Source organism: Cervus elaphus, chromosome 25 (genome assembly GCF_910594005.1).
Source record: "Cervus elaphus chromosome 25, mCerEla1.1, whole genome shotgun sequence".
Taxonomy (NCBI): domain Eukaryota; kingdom Metazoa; phylum Chordata; class Mammalia; order Artiodactyla; family Cervidae; genus Cervus; species Cervus elaphus.
The window spans coordinates 32,128,500-32,150,193 of record NC_057839.1 but is presented as its reverse complement, the minus strand read 5'-3'; positions in this window follow the sequence as shown (position 1 = coordinate 32,150,193).

The window sequence follows — 21,694 nt, the reverse complement described above, 5'->3', positions numbered from 1 at the left end:
CACCCCCCAAGACAAGAATTGCTTATCCAGTCTTATATTCTGCCCTTTCACCCCAATATATTTCCAGGGATATTCCCCTGGTTCCTATTAAGCAAACAAAAAACCATGAAATAGTTATATTGCCAGGGTTCAAATCTTAGTTCCATTACTTAGTTGTGTGGAATTGAGTGAGTTGCCTAATTTCCCTACATCTCAATTTCCTCACATGAAGATGATACTATCAGTACCTATCTCATGCACTAAAGCTAATAATACATGCAAAGTGCTTAGTGCTGTGTTTATACACAGTAAATACAGAAGAGATATTAAATGCTGGTGGTGTTATGGTTCCCATATAAAGGAGAAACCTTTATATATGTGGCCTTTCTATTGCCTACCATAAATGAGATACTGGGATTTGAAATGAATGGCTAATTCAACCACCTACCTAAATTACTGGACTACATACTAACCTATTAATAACTCCATTCTAAGAATTTGGTACCCACCTAAAACACTGGACTGCAAAATAAGCTACTAATGACTGCATTCTGAGAACTTGATGATGGTTAGTACAAAAAAATAAAAAAGCTGATATTTGTAATTTGCAGTCACTTTTAAAAACATCACAGAGTGGCACTGCTGCCATGGTGGCTCAGGCTCTAACCCTTTGCAGCCAGTTCTCACTTTGAGGGAACATGATGCCTTTTAGAAGATTCTGTCGGCTTTCTTCAGGAGTTAGTGGGTTTTGCTTAATTCTAAGGCTGCAGACCATGAACTGTCTGTCTCTTTGATCTCATGGCCAACTGATCTTTCCCATACAGTAGGGCCTTCCAGCTGTGTACTTCTGAGAATTTGAGCAAGATAGATCTGTCAGGAAAAAAACATACAGATTGCATGTGAAATGACACGGCCCAAGAGCAGAGAATGCCAGGAAAAAATTATGTATCTCTAATACCAGACCACCTGACCTGCCTCTTGAGAAACTTGTATGCAGGTCAGGAAGCAACAGTTAGAACTGGACATGGAGCAACAGACTGGCTCCAAATAGGAAAAGGAGTACATCAAGGCTGTATATTGTCATCCTGCTTATTTAACTTATATGCAGAGTACATCATGAGAAACGCTGGGCTGGAAGAAGCACAAGCTCAAATCAAGATTGTCAGGAGAAATATCAATAGCCTCAGATATGCAGATGACACCACCCTTATGGCAGAGAGTGAAGAGGAACTAAAAAGCCTCTTGATGAAAGTGAAAGAGGAGAGTGAAAAAGTTGGCTTAAAGCTCAACATTCAGAAAACTAAGATCATGGCATCTGGTCCCATCACCTCATGGGAAATAGATGGGGAGACAGTGGAAACAGTGTCAGACTTTATTTTTCGGGGCTCCAAAATCACTGCAGATGGTGACTGCAGCCATGAAATTAAAAGATGCTTACTCCTTGGAAGGAAAGTTATGACCAACCTAGATAGCATATTAAAAAGCAGAGACATTACTTTGCCAAGAAAGGTCCATCTAGTCAAGGCTATGGTTTTTCCAGTGGTCATGTATGGACTGTGAGGAAAGTTGAGTGCGGAAAAATTGATGCTTTTGAACTGTGGTGTTAGAGAAGACTCTTGAGAGTCCCTTGGACTGCAAGGAGATCCAACCAGTCCATCCTAAAGGAAATCAGTCCTGGGTGTTCATTGGAAGGACTGATGCTGAAGCTGAAACTCCAGTACTTTGGCCACCTCATGGGAAGAGTTGACTCATTGGAAAAGACCCTGATGCTGGGAGGGATTGGGGGCAGGAGGAGAAGGGGACAACAGAGGATGAGATGGCTGGATGGCATCACCGACTCGATGGGCATGAGTTTGAGTAAACTTCGGGAGTTGTTGATGGACAGGGAGGCCTGGCGTGCTGCGATTCATGGGGTCGCAAAGAGTCGGACACGACTGAGCAACTGAACTGAACTGAACAGAGTACAAGAAGAGGACATCCATAGAAACAGGAGTAACTAAGTGTTATGGTGCCTAAAGAACTATGGATGGAAGCTCATAGCATTGTATTTGAGGCAGTGACCAAAACCATCCCCAAGAAAAAAGAAATGCAAGAAGGCAAAGTGGTTGCCCCAGGAGGCTTTACAAGTAGCTGCAAAAAGAAGAGAAATGAAAGGCAAGAGAGAAAGGGAAAGATATATTCATCTGAATGCAGAGTTCCAGAGAATAGCAAGGAGAAATAAGCCTTCCTAAATGGAAAATGCAAAGAAATAGAGGAAAACAATGGAATGTGTGTGCTCAGTCACCCAGTCATGTTGAACTCTGCAACCCCATGGATTGTAGCCCACCAGGCTCCTCTGTACATGGAATTTCCCAGGCGAGAATACTGGAGTGGGTTGCCATTTCCTTCTCCAGGGGATCTTCCAGACCCAGGGACTGAACCCCCATCTTTTGTGTCTCCTGCATTGGCAGGTAGATTCTTTACCACCATGCCACCTGTGAAGCCCCAAACAATAGAACAGGAAAGACTAAAGGGCTCTTCAAGAGAACTGGAGATATTGAGGGAACATTTCATGCAAGGATGGGCACACTAAAGGACAGAAATGGTAAGACCTAACAGAAGCAGAAGAGATTAAGAAGAGATAGCAAGAATACACAGATATATACAAGAAAGGTCTCAAAGACCTGGATAACAATGATGGCATAATCACTCACCTAGTGACAGACATCCTGGAATGTGAAGTCAAGTGGACCTTAGAAAGCATTACTAGGAACAAAAAGCTAGTGGAGGTGACAGAATTCCAGCTGAGCTATTTAAAATCCTGAAAGATGATGGTGTTAAAGTGCTGCACTCAATATGTCAGCAAATTTGGAAAACTCAGCAGTGGCCACAAGACTGGAAAAAATGTTTTTATTACAATCCCAAAGAAGGGCAATGCCAAAAAATTTTAAACTACTGTACAGTTGCACTCATCTCACATGCTAGCAAGGTTATGCTCAAAATCCTTCAAGCTAGGTTTCAGCAGTAGGTGAGCCGAGAAATTCCAGATGTACAAACTGTGTTTAGAATATGCAGAAGAACTAGAGATCAAATTGCCAACATTCGATAGATTATAGACAAAGCAAGGGAATTTCAGAAAAATGTCTACTTCTGCTTAATTGACTAAGCTAAAGCCTTTGACTGTGTGGATCACAACAAACTGTGGAAAATTCTAAAAGTGATGGGGTTACCAGACCACCTTACCTGTATCCTGAGAAACCTGTATGCAGGTCAAGAAGTAACAGTTAGAACTGAACATGAAACAACTGACTGGTTCAAAATTGGAAAGGAGTATAACAAAGCTGTGTATTGTCACCCTGCTTATTTAAATTCTATGCAGACTACATCATGTGAAATGCCAGGCTGGATGAATAACAAACTGGAATCAAGATTGCCAACAGAAATATTAACAACCTCAGAAATGCAACGTTACCACTCTAAGGCAGAAAGTGAAGAGGAACTAAAGAGCCTCTTGAAGAGGGTAAAAGAGAATAGTGAAAAAGCTGGCATGAAAGTCAACATTCAAAAAACTAAGATCATGGCATCTGGTCCCATCACTTCATGGCAAATTGACAGGGGAAAAGTGTGGCAGCAGTGACAGATTTTCTTTTCTTGGGCTCCAAAATCACTGCACACAGTGACTGCAGCCAAAAAATTAAAAGATGCATGCTTCTTGGAAGGAAAGCTATGACAAACCTAGATAGCATATTAAAAAGCAGAGACATCACTTTGCTGACAGAAGTTCATATAATTAAAGGTATGGCTTTTCCAGTAGTCATGTACAGCTGTGAGAGCTGGACCATAAAGAAGGCTGAGCACAGAAGGATTGGCAGTTTTGAACTGTGGTGCTGGAGAAGACTCTTGAGAGTCCCTCAGACAGAAAGGAGACCAAACCAGTCAATCCTAAAGGAAATCAACCCTGAATATTCATTGGAAAGACTGATGCTGAAGCTGAAGCTCCAATACCATGGCCACCTCATGCAAAGAGCCAGCTCACTGGAAAAGACACTGACGCTGGGGAAGATTTAAGGCAAATGGAGAAGACCATGGCAGAGGATCAGGTGGTTAGATAGCATCACAGACTCAGTGGACCTGAATTTGAGCAAACTTGAGAAGATAGTGGAGGACAGAGGACCCTCACATGCTGCAATTCATGGGGTCGCAAGGAGTTGGACCCAACTTAGCTACTGAAAAACAACAACAACAAATATTATGAATTAAGTTTCAAAGGATATGGGTGTAGGAAACACAAAAAGGTGCACTAGAGCATATCTCCAGGCACTCCAAATAGGACTTCTTCTTTGATAGATACAGTGGCACCAGCCAAACTGGACTGGCATGGACAAAATTGGACACAAACAGTGAGGCTTCTGGGAGGCTACTAGGAAAGACTTGCAATGAAAATGCTAGTAAAATAAACTGTGTGTATTTCCAGAATTACTTTGGAGGACTATGATCTTGTTGGCTACACTAAGCTCCCTAACAACTCTACACTCAACAGGTAGCTGTGTATTTAGTAAATATTTGAGGGCATACTGCACACGCACTAGTAAGGAGTAACGAATGACTTTTACATGATTTTGAATCTCAACTCCACTATTTACTAACTGTGTGAATTAATTTCTCCACATTTCTGCTTCACCAATAAAAATATAACCATCCCTCATAGAACTGTTGTGAAGATTAAATGACCTAATATATGTCAAGTATCTAATATTTTACCCTGTATAATAAACTTTTGATAAATGCAGCAGTTAACATCACTATGATTATTCCTTTGGCACTAAATTCTGAATGATCCATCCCATTTGATAACCCATCAAAATGAATAACAATCTAATAGTTCAGTAAGGGCTATGGTACAACAGAACTCTTTAGAACTATTTTAGCCAGGGATAAACAGATGGCTTGTTAGATTGATTAGCTTGATGAGCAAGAATGGCTGTAAGAAGGGAAAATGTCAAGATAAACTTTGATAAGAAAAGTTGAAATTTTCTTTTTCTTGTACAAGAAGGAAATTATGGAAGGATCTGTCACATAAAGAGAAGGCAATGGCAACCCACTCCAGTACTCTTGCCTGGAAAATCCCATGGACAGAGGAGCCTGGTAGGCTGTAAGTCCATGGGGTCACTAAGAGTTGGACACAACTGAGCGACTTCACTTTCACTTTCCCCTTTCATGCACTGGAGAAGGAAATGGCAACCCACTCCAGTGTTCTTGCGTGGAGAATCCCAGGGATGGGGGAGTCTGGTGGGCTGCCATCTATGGGGTCGCACAGTCGGACACAACTGCAATGTCTTAGCAGCAGCAGCAGCTGTCAAATAAAGCTGTCAGAAATTGGAACTTCTTTTCTTTTTTCCTAAAGAGGTCCAAAGAGAGATATTACTTTGCATACAGAGAGAGATGGTTAGATAGCTTCACCAACTCAATGGGCATGAATCTGAACAAACTCCAGGAGATAACAGAGGACAGAGAACCCTGGCATGCTGCAGTCCCTGGAGTCGTGAAGAGTTGGACATGACTTGGCGACTGAACAACACTACTTAGTACTAGATACAAGTGTTGGTTTTTAAGTCAGCATCCTGAATTGTACTTTTCCTTATATTTTATTACTTACTGAGTGTGGGGAAAATTATTCCCCAAACTGTAGAGCCCAAAATTTAAGAACTGAGAAATGACTATAGAGAAACATTTTACTAACACTAAAGACACACTAAGTAAGCTAAAATCTAAGGAGCATCTGATAACTCAGTCTGAGCATGGTTCATAGCTTTTAATGGTACTTTGCAAAAAGAAGTATAACACTTCTGTTGAGAGCATCTGTACATTTACATGTAGGACTAAATCAAGGAGCCCCTCCCAGAAGCTGGAGGGCAGTGTGGTGCCACTGGGTTCTTAGGATCTTGGAAGCTGATCCTTTGTCCAGGGACCTCTGTGTGGTCCAGATTATCCACAGGAAGTCTGAATGGGTCCTGGAGCCACAGTCAATCTTTAAAAGACAGTTCAAGTCAGTGTTTATTAATGGGTTGGGAAAAAAAAACTTGTAACTCACGGAGCCTGCTCAAAGCCCTCTTCACACTGCTTCTATATCTTTAGAGAAGACATAAAGTTATTTTTAAATTGGACCTTGAGATGGAAGACACTCTGGCAGGCCTTGCTGTTCCATTTAGCTGTGCCCTTTTGATGAGAAAATTGTCATCCCCTATGACCAAAAAGTTAAAATTGTGTCTCCAGTGAAATGAGGAGCAAATTGATTTTTTTTATAATTCTATTAAATTTCAAATTATTTATCATCCAATAGGACACATTGGCTTTATATTTGATTTTGGGATCTAAGCTTTCTCATAATCTCATTTTTAATGATTAGAAGGAAAAGTCCACAGCCTTTCTCAAAACATCCACACAGTTATGCAAGAAAGTATAATAATAAGGCTGTCCCATTTGTTTATTTCTTTGGGGCGGGGGTTGATTTTCAAAGTTCTAATAAGAAAAACAAATTTTGACTGGTTGTCAAATTCATGCCTTCATTAATGCATTTATTCATTCAACAGATATTTAATTGAGTGCAGATTCTTTTTCAGGCGAGATGATCATACAAGCCAATGTTGATTTCTGTGCTTGTAGGTTCATGTGTATGCTTATTATGATGAGATGGCTGGATGGCATCACCAACTCGATGGACGTGAGTTTGAGTAGACTCCAGTAGTTGATGATGGAACAGGGAGACCTGGCGTGCTGTGATTCATGGGGTCGCAAAGAGTCAGACATGACTGAGCAACTGAACTGGACTGAACTGAAGAAAACAAATGTGTATGACAAAGCAAACCATCATATTTTTCAGCCGTTTTTGTAATTCATCTCTCCAGCTAGGTCATTTATCCTTTATTCAGCAAATATTATTTAATGTCCACAGAGTTCAAGACACTGCTTTAGGCACTGGGATTGCAATAATAGATAAAACCCAAGTCCCTGCTCTTATTTTGAGGGAGAGGAGGATGGAGACAAACAATAGCTGAAAAACAAAATATAGCATAATAGATCTGGTCATGAAAATACTAAGAACATTAAAGCAGAGTAAGGAGATAGAGAATCATATATCTCCTTAGGTGATTAAAATAGAATATTTCATTGAAAGATAGTCTATTCTAGAATGGCTGACAAGGCAAGGTGACAAAGGTAAGTGACATAATCTAGAGTAGTGAGAATGGAATTAGAACCTCATCCACTGTCCAGAATTATTCCTGAGAACGGAGGGGATCAACATGGTTATGCATGGTTATCCTTTCCTGTCTGAGTTCTCAGGGAATTCACATGGGCAACGAGATCTCATTATTAATGTAGCATTATTCTGCTCAAGAATCTCCTCTTCTACCAGAGAAGTGAATGCTAATTCCTCTTGGGGAAGAAATACTGATGGTAGTCAGAGAAGCCAGTCCTGGCTAGCCTGTAGAGCCAAACAGGGGCGGAGTGAAGCTGTGCAAGCTTTGCAGAGGACAAGTCATTCTTGAGAATTTCTAGTCTCTTCCAAACAGACTAAACTCATTTATTATCTCAGTCTTCTGAGTCAAAGCTGTGAGAAGGGAACATGTCAAGATAGCAAAGGAACAAGATAATGGGTGTAAAATGACAAAGAACAGGAAACCTCTTCTTGAATGATTTCAAGTATTGTCACAAGGAAAAAGAAGTCTGTTAAGCATGGGAAAGGCAACTAAAACTGTGGTTCCGCACCTGTGAAATGATTCGTTAACTTTGCTTAGGTAAGAGTTCTGATGAGTTACTAGCACACAAAAAAGTGTTTACTGGCACAAATTGTATCCAATTAACACAATAGCAGGGTTGGGGGGACCAGCTCGACAAGCTGGGTTTCTGAAAGCGCGATAAGGCGAGAGAACGAGAAACGAGACATAAGAATTCAGAGAAAAGCGAGGATCAGGGGACCAACACGGCTCCAAGGTGAAGGTGCTGAAACTGAATCCAAGCCAGATTTATTATACTTTCAGCCGTGAATGAAAGAATATGCGGGGAGTTAAACCTTAACTCATGTGGCCTTCAGGGCCAAAGAACAAAATGATCATTAACCACTGAGTGATTAGGAAACAGTAATCAATGACAAATCAGTAACAGAGTAATATTCTTATCTATAGATTTTCCACCAGATACGTAAAGCATGTGATTCTGAGACACCAGTTGAGAAACAGGCATTGGTTTTCTGACCCAAAGATCATATCTTGTTTTCAAGATTATGAACTGTTCCCTCTGGACTTGTTCCAAGAGTCTTATGCCTTATAGCATCCAGTTTATCAATAATTATAAATTTCTTTTGCAGGCCTTGCCAGGGCCTGCTTTTCTTTTATTCTTCCTGTCTCCTACAGTGGTGGATATAATGAATCAGTGCCATAGAACTTCAAATGACATACTTTTAGTTAATGATTATCTGGGAGGCACCTCTACCTACATTATCATAATCTTTATTTTAAACTAAGACAAAAATGGGTTCTCAATGACAGAATGTAAGTGTTCTGTTCTAAACTATAAATTATTTTATACAGGATATATATTTTATAGAGCTTCCCTGTGACTCAGTGGTAAAGAATCTGCTTGCAATGCAGGAGATGCGGGTTCAACTTCTGGGTGGCGAAGAGCCCCTGGAGAAGGAAATGGCAACCCACTCTAGTATTTCTTGCCTGGGAAATCCCATGGACAGAGGAGCCTGGAGGGCTACATACAGTCCACGGGGTCGCAAAGAGTTGGACATAACTAAGCAATGAAATAACAACAAATATATGTTATACAGGATTATTGATTGTCAGAGAATAAAAACATTGTCATTTTAATTTGTCTGGTGAGATTGAGGGTCAATAATTGCATATTTAATGATATACAGGAACAAAATAATTCTCACTTCAACAAAGTAGACTCCATTGTGACAAGACAGGCTAATAAGGATGGTTACATTTATCATGGGCATTCTCAAATTTTCCTGTCATTTTTGTTTAGCTTAGTGATAGCTGGAATATAACTTCTCATCTGTTCTCAAATTCAATAAGAAAATTGAGTGTGAAAAATAATGTGAAGAGTCTCTAACAATGAAATAAATTTTAATAAATAACTTTTAAGTGTTTCCAGAGGAAAATGTTTTCATATCCCTGGGATTATGCAAAATTCTTTTTTCTTTGAACTTCTCTCAAGTTTTCAAAATTTCTGCTGTATATAACTATTGGTTTTATTATTTTCAATGTTTATATTAGAAAACAATAAAATTTTTCCATATTATGATTCAAGTCTCTGTCCAATTAAATTCCTTCTGCTTGTTCAGATTCAAACTCAGGTATACAACTAATTCTTCTAGGCCACTTAAATATTTGAAGGGAATTCTCTATTTTCTCAAGTTTCCTCTGACTAATAATGGTTTATGAATCAGAATATTTTTAGTAACATAATTAGCACTTTGAAAAGACCCTGATGCTGGGAGAGATTGAAGGTGGAAGGAGAAGGGGATGACAGAGGATGAAATTATTGGATGGCATCACCAATTTGATGGACACTAGCTTGAGTAAGCTCTGGGAGTTGGTGAAGGACAGGGAAGCCTGGTGTGCTGCAGTCCGTGGGGTTGCAAAGAGTCAGTTATAACTTAGGACTGAACTGAACTGATCTGAATTAGCACTTACTAATGATTGCCCTTGCAAGTGACATAACAACTTTAAAAATAGTAGTGGAGAGTACCACCCCATTTCTTAGGAGAAAATCAAAGTGTTAAGATATAAGATTGGTTCCAAATCTAGGTGTTCTGACCCCCAGTGTAGATTTTTAACTTCTGCCATCCATAGCTGTCAATGGTTTTTCCCCTTAATTCTGGCTTTGCATCACTATCAGATACCTCTGTTGCTTTGCTTCTTATCTGGCTTGTCCAGTTTCTTTCTCTTAAAACTGGTTTAGCTCCCATCCACTGCTTTGTAACTTTTCTATAAAAGACAAACATGTTAGGCTATTCTGAAAATGAGGTCGTGTTGCAACATCTGTCCATCTTGATTTAGGAATTAGATATATTTGCATAAGACAAAGAACACGCTAGATTCAGTCAGAGCTCCCTGTTGAAGCTTTGTAACATTGAAATCTGTACCTGCTGATCTGAGACATAAGGGAGAATAAAAACCATCTGGACAGAGTCCATATTGGAAAAATATCCACACAGAAAAATAACCAAGTAACCAGATCAGACACCTAGAGAATGAAAGAATTTGGAATCTTCTGCTATCTGACTGGAGAAACAACCCAACACTGTTCAGTTAGCATACCTGGGAGACTGAGTGGAACAACTAGCTTTTGATAACAGTTGAAAAAGATGCTTCCAGCTGGTGCTAGAGAAGAGCATTTGCTCAATGCATCCCACTTCTTTACCTGTTTCCAGAGTTCTTCAAAATGTTTCTCCCCCAAATCTCCAACCATAATCTCTGCCTCCAGGTTCTCCTCCAAACCACTCATTTCTGCACAGAAGTCACAAGAGTGGAAATGGATGGGAAGATGGACCAAGCCAGGAAATCCAGGGCAGAAGCCAATTGACTACAGAACAACAAGGATCACAGGAGTCACACCTCATCAGTCAGAGTGCTGTGGATAACTTTGACATTCTTTTTAAAAAAGGTAATGTTTTTAAAAATTCAGTCATGAATGAAACAGAATGTTTCTGTTTATTTATGAGGCAAATTTTATTTTTTTCAAGTTCATCCTTCATATTAATACCTGAAAATTTGACATCCTTCATATTAATACCTGAGATTTGATCATATATTGATGGTTGTGGTTTCAGATTCTGGATATTGATAAAGAAGTGAAGAAAAATGTGTAAAAGGATATCTGTATTTAATACACACATATGTATTGTCCATCAGTCCTGAGTATATTGAAGTCACACAAAAAAATTCCCAGAAGTAAAATAATGTCTCTGGGTCATCATCCTGGAGAAGTGCAAGTAGCCAAGCTGTATCCAAATTATTGACTCCGCCATGTGATAATTAAGAGAGAGAGGAAAGGTCTTAGAGTATGCCATCAAAGAGCTTATAATTTCCGATCCCCCCCGGACGCTAGAGTTCTCACATGTAAAGGCAGTGTATAGACATCACTATTACTACCTTCTAGCCAGAAATTCACACTGTTATCCGAAGATTATCTACTCTGTCATATTGTACAGCCTCTATGGGAGGCAACAAGATGGAAGTGTCAGAATAGCTCACTGCCTCCTCCAATTTTTTGTAGGCTTCTGACTCATTCCCTCAACCCCATCCCACTCTAGAAGCTCTGTGTTCTCCATTAAGATGGTGAGATCCTTACCTGTCTTAACATTGCCTGGGGCTACTCGCCTTATTTAACAAACAAGCCTGTAGCTTATCAGAAGGTAAGGTCTATGGTCTCCCTCTCTGTGTCATAGTGCCCTGGACTGAGCCTCAACTCAGGATAGAAATACAGTCTCTGTTCTTACATCCTTTGTGGCAATTGAATTAGCAAATTCATTCCCATATTTTTTTTCTTCAAGGAACTACATTCCAAACACTGAAAAAATGATGGGGGATACATTCTAAATATATATATATATATATGTACATATATATATATATATGTATAACTTCATTAAAATAGTTTTGAAATTTGGTATCCTGAATAACATATTTAATGCTAATTTGAGACTTAGAAATTCAAGAAAGATGCTCTTAATCCTGGTTTCACTTGATTGTCTCTTCCTTGGGACATGAATTCAAACAGTGCAGTAGAAATAAATACACCATGATCATTGTATTTATGTTTGCTTTCTGCGTAATTTAGTATGATGGGGAAAGACCCTTCTTTTTCCTTATATAGTATGTTCTTTTGGCATTCCTGTTTAGACTAGTGATTTCCCTTAAGACTCACAAATAGTTAATTTTCATTTTTATACAGCTATCCTAATGTGATTGTCTATTTTCCCAAGATTGAGACTTTTCTTCTCTTTGCAGATATACATCATATTAAACAGTTCTCCTAGCTTTTTTAAGGCATAAGAACACACATTTAACAAGAAGGAATTAAAAACAAAAAGTGTCAGATTAACTGCTTTCATTTCTGCAAACAATTTTCCCACACTACAAAGTCATATAATGTACTGTAAAGAGAAAATAGAAAAGATGAAACTACAAGTAATGTTGGAAATGTTTCATTATTAAACCAGTGACATCTTTTCCATTTTTCCTGCCATAATGGAAAGAAAAGATCATATCCAATTCTAATTTAAAATTTTTGAAAAATATGTTAAATTTTGTTTTACCAATTTTTTATTTGTAACAATCTTACCTCAAGTTTTCTTTCAGTTTTGGAAACAAAGGAGAAACATGAGACCATATTTATAGTTTTTCTTCTCCACTCATCCTCCTCTTGTTATCCAATGAACAGTTATAACAAAAATACATGGGATAGGAAGAGGACTTAAAATATTATTTTTAATTTGGCTCATGGAAAAGGGCCCTATTGTTATTGGAAGCCTTAGCATCTCAAGTTAAGGAAAAGGGATACTCCTCACATAAATCTAAAGTGGAAGTGTGGAAATGATCTATGAAACCAGTTGAGTGCCTCCTCCACCTCCCTGCTTCCAGTTAGATAGAGTGGGAGATATGGAGTGATCACTAGGTGTTCTGTGTTGCAGAAGGTTTTAGCAACATCTGCTCCATTTTCATCCCTGCTGCATAGCAGTTTGTTGTTTGGCTGAGAGGGACCCCAACATAAACTTTAGTGAGAGATATTTTAAATAAGCCTAAGATAACAACAGTACATGAACCGAGAACCCAGAACTTCCAGATATTCAAGCTGGATTTAGAAAAGGCAGAGGAACCAGAGATCAAATTGCCATCATCTGTTGGATCATCAAAAAAGCAAGAAAATTTCAGAAAAATATCTACTTTTGCTTCATTGACTACACTAAAGCCTTTGACTGTGTAAATCACAACAAACTGTGGAAAATTCTTAAAGAGAATACCAGACCACCTTACCTGCCTCCTGAGAAATCTGTAAGCAAGTCAGGAAGCAACAGTTAGAACCTGACATGGAACAATGGACTGGTTCCAAATTAGGAAAGAAGAATATCAAGGCTGTATATTGTCACCTTGCTTATTTAACTTATATGCACAGTACGTCATGCAAGATGCCAGGCTATATAAAGCACAAGCTGGAATCAAGATTGCTAGAAGATATAACAACAGCCTCAGATATGCAGATGACTCCACCTTTATGACAGAAAGTGAAGAAGTGCTAAAGAGCCTCTTGATGAAAGTGAAAGAGGAGAGTGAAAAAGTTGGCTGAAAGCTCAACATTCAGAAAACTAAGATCATGGCATCTGGTCCCATCACGTCATGGAAAATAGATGGGGAAACACTGAGAGACTTTATTTTTTTGAGCTCCAAAATCACTGCAGGTGGTGACTGCAGCCATGAAATTAAAAGACACTTGCTCCTTGGAAGAAAAGCTATGACCAACCTAGACAGCATATTAAAAAGCAGAGACATTACTTTGCTGACAAAGGTCCATCTAGTCAAAGTTATGGTTTTTCAAGTAGTCACATATGGATGTGAGAGATGGACCATAAAGAAAGTTGAGTGCTGAAAAATTTAAACTTTTGAACTCTGGTATTGTACAAAACTCCTGAGAGCCCCTTGAACAGCAAGGAAATTAAACCAGTCAATACTAAAGGAAATCAGTCCTGAATATTCATTGGAAGGACTGATGCTGAAGCTGAAGTGCCAATACTTTGGCCACCTGATGTGACTAATTGACTTACTGGAAAAGACCCTGATGCTAGGAAGGATTGAAGGCAGGAGGAGCAGGGGACAGCAGAGGATGAGATGGTTGGATGGCATCACTGACTCAATGGACATGAGTTTGAGCAAGCTCTAAAAGGAAGCCTGGTGTGCTGAAGTCCTTGGGGTCACAGAACCGGACACGACTGAGTGGCTGAACTGAATTGAAGACAACAAGTGTGTGCAATCATCTGGCTATATTGTCTGATTCAATGTGGAAGTGTAATCTAAGTTGACCCAGAGTGAAGCATGAAGCTATTGCTTGATATTTAATGTATGGGATGTAATCTCTCCTGCAAGGTGAACAAACAAGAACAAAGTGAGTAGTGAGTCATGTTTACTGCTTGGAGATATTTTGCAAACATGTTAGTTAAAAAAAATATATACTATTTACAGTAAAGAAGAGAAACAGAAGAAGTTAGTTCATTGGATCAAGTCTTTTCCCCAAAATGGAAACTTCTTTTTATTTTCCCACCATCAGCTAAGATCCTCTTATTTTCCTTAATTTTATGTTTTATATTGGCATACCCTAGTTAGCAATGGTGTGATAGTTTCAGGTGAATAGCAAAGGGACTCAGAGCATACATACACATATATCTATTCTCTCCTAAATTCCTCTCCCATCAAAACTGTCACACAACATTGAGCACATTACTTGTGCTATAAAATAGGACCTTGTTGGTTATCCATTTTTAATAAAGCAGTGTGTATATGAAGATCCTCTGTTTTAAAACCAATTTTTATTGGTGTATAGTTGATTTACAAAACAGGGTTAGTTTCTGCTCAAGCTTCAGACTTATTTGAGTCAATAAATTCCATTTTTTTTTTTTTGTTTAATCTGACTTGTGTTCTGTGTTGTTACTTAAAGATGCATGTATCTTTATTATACAATGGGCATAGACTACTGATCCCAGCTAGAAGATACTTCTCCAGAGCAGTGGTCTTGACCTATCTTTATCTGTCTGTGGGGTCACCTCACCCTACAGAATTCTTACTTAAGAATCCCTTAACCAGTGAAGAGGTTTTTTAATTTGGTAATATAGCTGATATGATTCAGCTTACCATTTAAATTTTTTTTTATATGGACCATTTTAAAATTCTTTACTGAATTTGTTACTGTTTATTGAATTGTTTCTGTTTTATGGTTTGGTTTTTTGGCTGCAAGGCATATGGGATCTTAGCTTCCTGACTAGGGATCAAACTTGCACCCCTGCACTGGAAGGTAAAGTCTTAACCACCAGATCATCAGGAAAGTCCTGATTCAGCTTAATTTTAATTTTAATATCTTTAACCTATTTTTCAGACTCTATTTTATTAATTTGTAGAAGCATTATATGTATATGTATTAATATATAAAATGTATAATATGCCATATATTTAATACACTATATGACTACTATAATATACTATGTAATATATTATATAATATATATATACACATATATAAACTTGGATATAAATTGGATATAGGCTGCTTTACTTTTTTTCTTAAGTAACAATAGTTCCTGTTATTGCTATTGTCCAGTCGTATGCCTAGCTTCAATTATTTCAATAAATATTTTGTCCACTCCCCTATAACTAGCAGAAATCTGAAGGATAAGGCTTCTGAAAAATGTTGGGAACAATGCGAATTTCCAGAAAGTGTTTAAATAATCTATTGTACATCCACTCAATAGAATACAATGCTGCTCTGTAATGAAAAATGATGCATTTCTATAAATAAATGGGAACAATTTCTAGGATATGTTTTAAAGTGAAAAACATAAAGGTAAAAAAATACCAAATTAAGTTGTCTTGTAGAAGAAAAAACTTATGAAAAAATATAAATATCTCTTATCCTTTGTCCAAAATCTCAGAAAAGATAAACCACAAATTAATGAAATATGTTGTCCATAGACAGTAAGAATGAGGTGGAAAGAATGAAGGATGGATATAGGATAGAAAGAATAGGATGAGAGACACTTTTTTTTCCATTTATTTTTATTAGTTGGAGGCTAATTACTTTACAATATTGTAGTGGTTTTTGCCATACATTGACATGAATCAGCCATGGATTTACATGTGCTCCCCACCCCGATCCCCCCCTCCCGCCTCCCTCTCCCTCCCATCCCTCTGGGTCTTCCCAGTGCACCAGCCCTGAGCACTGAGAGACACTTTTTGTTTGTATTCCTTTTTTGCACAGTATTGAGTTTTAGAAACATGCTATTTATCCACATACTCAAAAAATGTAAAAGAATTAGAGCAAACACAACTATTCAGGTTAGGAGAAAATCTGAAAATGAAAAACTGATGAATGAAATAATCTGTGCTTTAAAAATCATAACCTTCATTTAGATGGGAATTAAGTGAGTGAACTCTAGCGGATGAACTTGTGATAAGAAATAGGATATTTACCATCACACAGAATCTCTTCACAAAGTATTTATTAATCACAAAGAGTTATAACAATCTTGTGATTCATCCAGCCTGGCATTTCACATGACCAGGTGGTGCTAGTGGTAAAGAACCTGCCTGCCAGTGCAGGAGACATAAGAGACATGGGTTCGATCCCTGCGTTGGGAAGATACCCTGGAGGAGGAAATGGCAATCCACTTTAGTATCTTTTCCTGGAGAATTAGGTGGACAGAGGAGTCTAATGGGCTATATAGTCCATGTGGTTGCGAAGAGTCAGCCATGACCGAAGGCAAAATGTGAAGAGGGTGGCAGAAGATAAGATGGTTGGATAGCATCACCGACTCAATGGACATGAGTTTGAGCAGACTCTGGGAGATAGTGAAGCCTGCTGTGCTGCCGTCCATGGGGTTTCAAAGAGTTAGAAATGACTCAGTGACTGAACAACGACAACATAACAATCTTACTGTGCACAAATCTGGTAGACACCACCTAACCAAGTGGTCAAAGTCGCACAGTAATGAGACAATCAATGTGAGGCGCTACCTGATATCATTCACTAAAAAGAACATGTATCACTTGTGGGATACTCTTGCCCAAAATGCAAATACTGAATCAAATCATAAGAGAACTTCAAAACACACACCCCTAAGAGATAGTCTACATACAGTCTGGTCTGAACTCATCAAACATGTCAGGGAGGTTCAAGAGGGAGAGAATGTATGTGCACATATGGCTGATTCATGTTTATGTTTGATAGAAAACAACAAAATTCTGTAAAGCAATTATCCTTCAATTAAAAATAAATTAAAAATTTTTATTTAAAAAAAAATGTCAAGATCAAGTAACATCAAGGAAGGTTTTTCCAGATTAAAGATATGTAAATATTCATGACCTACAAATGCATTTTGTGATTTTAGATTTCAGATTGAAAATTGGACCAAGAATTCTTTTACTATAAAGGTGACTAGTAAGATAATCGGTGGAGATGTTAAATAAGGCTAATAAATTAGATAATAATGATGTATCAAGTAACTTCCTATTTTGTCATTGTAGTATCATGTTCAAGAATGTCCTTGTTTTTAAGAAATATACATTGAAGTATTTAGGAATTAAAAAGTCTGCCTCAGGTTTAGGAAATAAGTAATGGTCAGCATCTTTATTTCTACCTTGTTTATTCTCTACCTAAGAAACGGCCTTTGGCTCTACCAGGGATGAAACAGGAGAGGGGAATGATATTAGGGACAAATAACATTTTTTTAAATTGCTACCAGTGTAATCTGCATTCATGCTTTCTGGGTTTAGTGGATTCAAGAGAGAACAGATGCTTTTATCACTTCACTAGAAACCTTCCTCTAGGACCATTTGAGTGTGCTTCTGAAGAAGGGGGCTGTGCATTTTCATCTAGCTGACTAAGTACATTTCTTCTTTCAGTTCCTGAAATTTAGTATTTCAACATGTATACTGATGTTACATCCCACTTCCTAGGAGTACTATCAAGCGGGGTTTAAAGTCCCTCATATTCTTCCGTGAAATGGAAGTCCTTGGTTTGTGGTCTCATAAACTATCTTCTGTCTTGTCTTTTATCAATACTGCATAAGATTTCTATTACCTCTCTCTGAAATGTGAGAATAGTTGCCATCTATTTGAGAAATAGAGTATTTCCTGTCACTTCAGTAAACAATTACTTCACAGTCATCAGCAATTCCAGCGCTCCAAATGTGAGTTCCTGAGCCCTAAAGGCACTCAGCAAGAAAAAGAATACTTGCAGAATCTGGCAGCCATGGGGCACTGAGGAACTCAGGATGTGAAAAATGCAGGATACTGGCCCAAGATATCTGAGATGCACATGAAAGGAATGATTTCAGTGAGCCCAGACTCTTCCCGTACATAGAAAACTGCTAAATTTCTCAGCTTGGGATATCTGGTTTTTGTTTAATTCACAAAGTATTTTGATGTTCAGACTACCTGCCCTTTGTTGCAAACCTCTATATAACCTGATTCCCCCCAAATTGCCTCAGAGCAGTTCTCCCTTAACTCTCTTGAGATGTTTTCTCTTGGGCTTGAAGTCCTAAAAATTCTCACTGAGTAAGCTGGGACTCTCATCTTTTAGGTTGTGACTGTTTTTTAAGTTGACATATTTTTGTTGATTTAGCTTTCTCATACCTTGGCTAAACTGAGAAAAAAGTTCCATCTCAACATCTTACTGTGTGTGCTATAATAATGGTCATCAGAAAAAGCAGCAGAATCTCCTGCAAATTGAAGTTGTACATATATTGAGAGATGGTCTAGAGCACATATTTGTTTCTTAAAATGCATTAAATAGTAATTGTATCATGTCTCTTGGGATTTGGTGCTTTGTTCTATATAATTTTTACGTGAAACACAGATGAAGATAGAGTGTCTAGTGGAGATAAATAACCATATTGTCTCAAATGAGAAGATCCCCATTTTTAAGGCTGAATAATATTCCATTGTCCTAGCATTCTCTTAATGGATACTTGAACATATCTTTAAAGAATATTTAATGAATTCAAGTTTTCAGCTGCCCCAGGCACCAAAGTATTAGTCTGCTTGGAGTTTTTATTTTTTGTCCCCTCCTTTGTTGTGATAAATTTCATCAGTCATCTTCCCCTCCAGGAATTAATTAAACTTAGGCTCTTTCTCCTTTCTCTTTACACACACACACACACACACATACACTTATACATATTCCTTGTTAAATCTTGCTGGCAGCAAACAATAGCAGAAGAAAGGCTCTGATAAAGCAATTAACACCAGGGTGTAAATAGCTGACAAAACCTGAAATGTGTTAAGTAGTCAGACATATTGGCATGATGATAAAGGACACAGCATTTTCCCAAAAGACAGAAGTTTTAATGTAGAAATCTAAGAAGGAAAATAAGGACAATTTTGGAATTAACGTCTGTCTAGGTTATCCTTAGATCTGTTCGATCCAACAGATAAATACTGAGCAACAGGAAAATGACAGGTTTAGAAAATTCAGAGATCTGTACAACCCAGTTCCAGCTTCCAACAACTCATAATCTAATGGCAAAAGCAGCTATAACATAATATAATAATTGCTATAATGAGTAGAGAAGTATAAAAGACTGCTAAAGAATGGGGAAAAGGAAACTAATCAGCCTTGGAAATTAAAAAAAAAGAAAAAACTTCTATGACAAGGCAATATTTGTAGAATGAATATCAATTAGCAAATAGAACTAAAGTTGGAGAGCAAGAGAGAATTAGGATGGGGAAAACTACCTTGCATTCATGGGATAAACCCCACTTGCCCATTATGTATTATTATTGGTACATATACACTTTTATAAAATATTCAATTTTATATTGGATTGCTTTTGCTAAAGTTTTAAAAGTATCTTTCATGTATGTTCATGAAGGATATTGGCCTGAAGTATCTTCTCTGTAATATTTCTATCAGGTTTTGGGATCAGAGTGTTACCAGTCTCAAAGTGTTTGCTTCAGTGTTTGTGGTAAACAAACATTTAACCTATTGTGATAGTCTACCTTTAATATCAATACAACACTTCCAATATCAACTCCAGAGCTGGAGCAAGGATCAAATGCATTAATACTTGTAAAACATTAGAATATCTCTTGATGCATAATAAATGCTGTTTGTTTGCTAATATATACATACATTTTAAAATTGTTTGCCTTTCACCAGTAGATTATAAGCTTCAGGAAAGAGGTATTTTCTCTATTTTGCTCAATGTTGTATTCTGAATGCCTAGAACATTTTGCTGACAAATTTTGTTTGTTTATTTGTTTATGTGTTTATTATGTTGACTGCATCAGGCCTTGGTTGTGGCATACGGGGTCTTTGTTGCAGGCTTCTCTCTAGTTATGGTGTATGGGCTTCATAGTTCACTGGTTCAGTAGTTGCAGTGAGCAGGCAAGGCATGTGAGATCTTAGTTCCCTGACCAGGGATCAAACTCATGTGTCTTGCATTGGAAGATGGATTCTTAATCACTGGACCACCAGACAAGTCCCTTTGTTGACTAATTATAATCAGTATTTTAGTTTCAAAGATATTGATTGAGCTCAAATGCTTAGGGAACAATCTGTTTTATAATTCTTCTCTTGAAATTCTTACTATCACTTGTCTCATAGTGATACAGTGAAAATGAACTTAGTTCAACCTACAATCTAAGAAACTGGTTGTCAGGAAAACTTAAAGCTGTAGATAAACTTCGAAAGGAGAAAAAATCCTTTGTGTTGGCATGCTTTTCCTTAAGCTTGTCTTTCCTTAGATTTAGCTTCCCTTGCCTGTAGATATAGAGCTTAAAAATGAGTATATGCCTTTAGCAAGAGCTTTTTTTGTTTACTTCTTCAGTCTTTCTATTATAGGATAGAGGACCCTTGCATTATCATGTGAACAATCTAGAAGACCCAATTTCTAGTTGATTTTAAAGGATTAATATTCCTTATCCTCCCTCGTTTCACCCCCTGCCTTCCCTTCAGCCTGCCAGTCAATATATTAAGTATTATCTGTAATAAACCTGGCAAGAATTCAAAAACTAGACTAACTTCTGGAAAGTGATATAGTTCATACCTTAGACTGACCAAAATATGAAACTGACACCCTAGTATATAAGGTAGTTTCAGTATAATTTTAATAACAAAAATTCATTCAAGCAATACCTCATAACTTGTAATAGTAACCTACTTATTCTTTACTGGGCTTCTTTGATAGCTCAGTTGGTAAAGAATCTGCCTGCAATTCAGGAGACCATGGCTCGATTCCTGGGTAGGAAAGGTGGACACAAAGCCAAGTGATTGAGTTATCATTGTTATCATTCATATCAGTGAGTTATTGATACTCATTGATAACTCAATATCATTGAGTAATCCTTATCAAGTCTCTTCAGTATCCCAATTCTAAAAAAAGCAGCAGTGAAAATAGTCCACAGCAACTCTAATTTACTTTCTAAATGAAGGAAAAGTTTTGCCTATGTTCTCCTCTAGGAGTTTTATAGTTTCTGGTCTTACATTCAGATCTTTCATCCATTTTGAGTTTATTTTTGTGTATGGTGTTAGAAGGTGTTCTAGTTTCATTGTTTTACAAGTGGTTGACCAGTTTTCCCAGCACCACTTGTTAAAGAGGTTGTCTTTTTTCCCTTGTATATCCTTGCCTCGTTTGTCGAAGATAAGGTGTCCATAGGTTCGTGGATTTATCTCTGGGCTTTCTATTCTGTTCCATTGATCTATATTTCTGTCTTTGTGCCAGTACCATACTGTCTTGATGACTGTGGCTTTGAATCAGTTCTAATGAGATGGATGAAACTGGAGCCCATTATACAGAGTGAAGTAAGCCAGAAAGATAAAGACCAATACAGTATACTAATGCACATATATGGAATTTAAAAAGATGGTAAATGATAACCCTATATGCAAAACAGAAAAAGAGACACAGATGTACAGAACAGACTTTGGGACTCTGTGGGAGAAGGCGAGGGTGGGA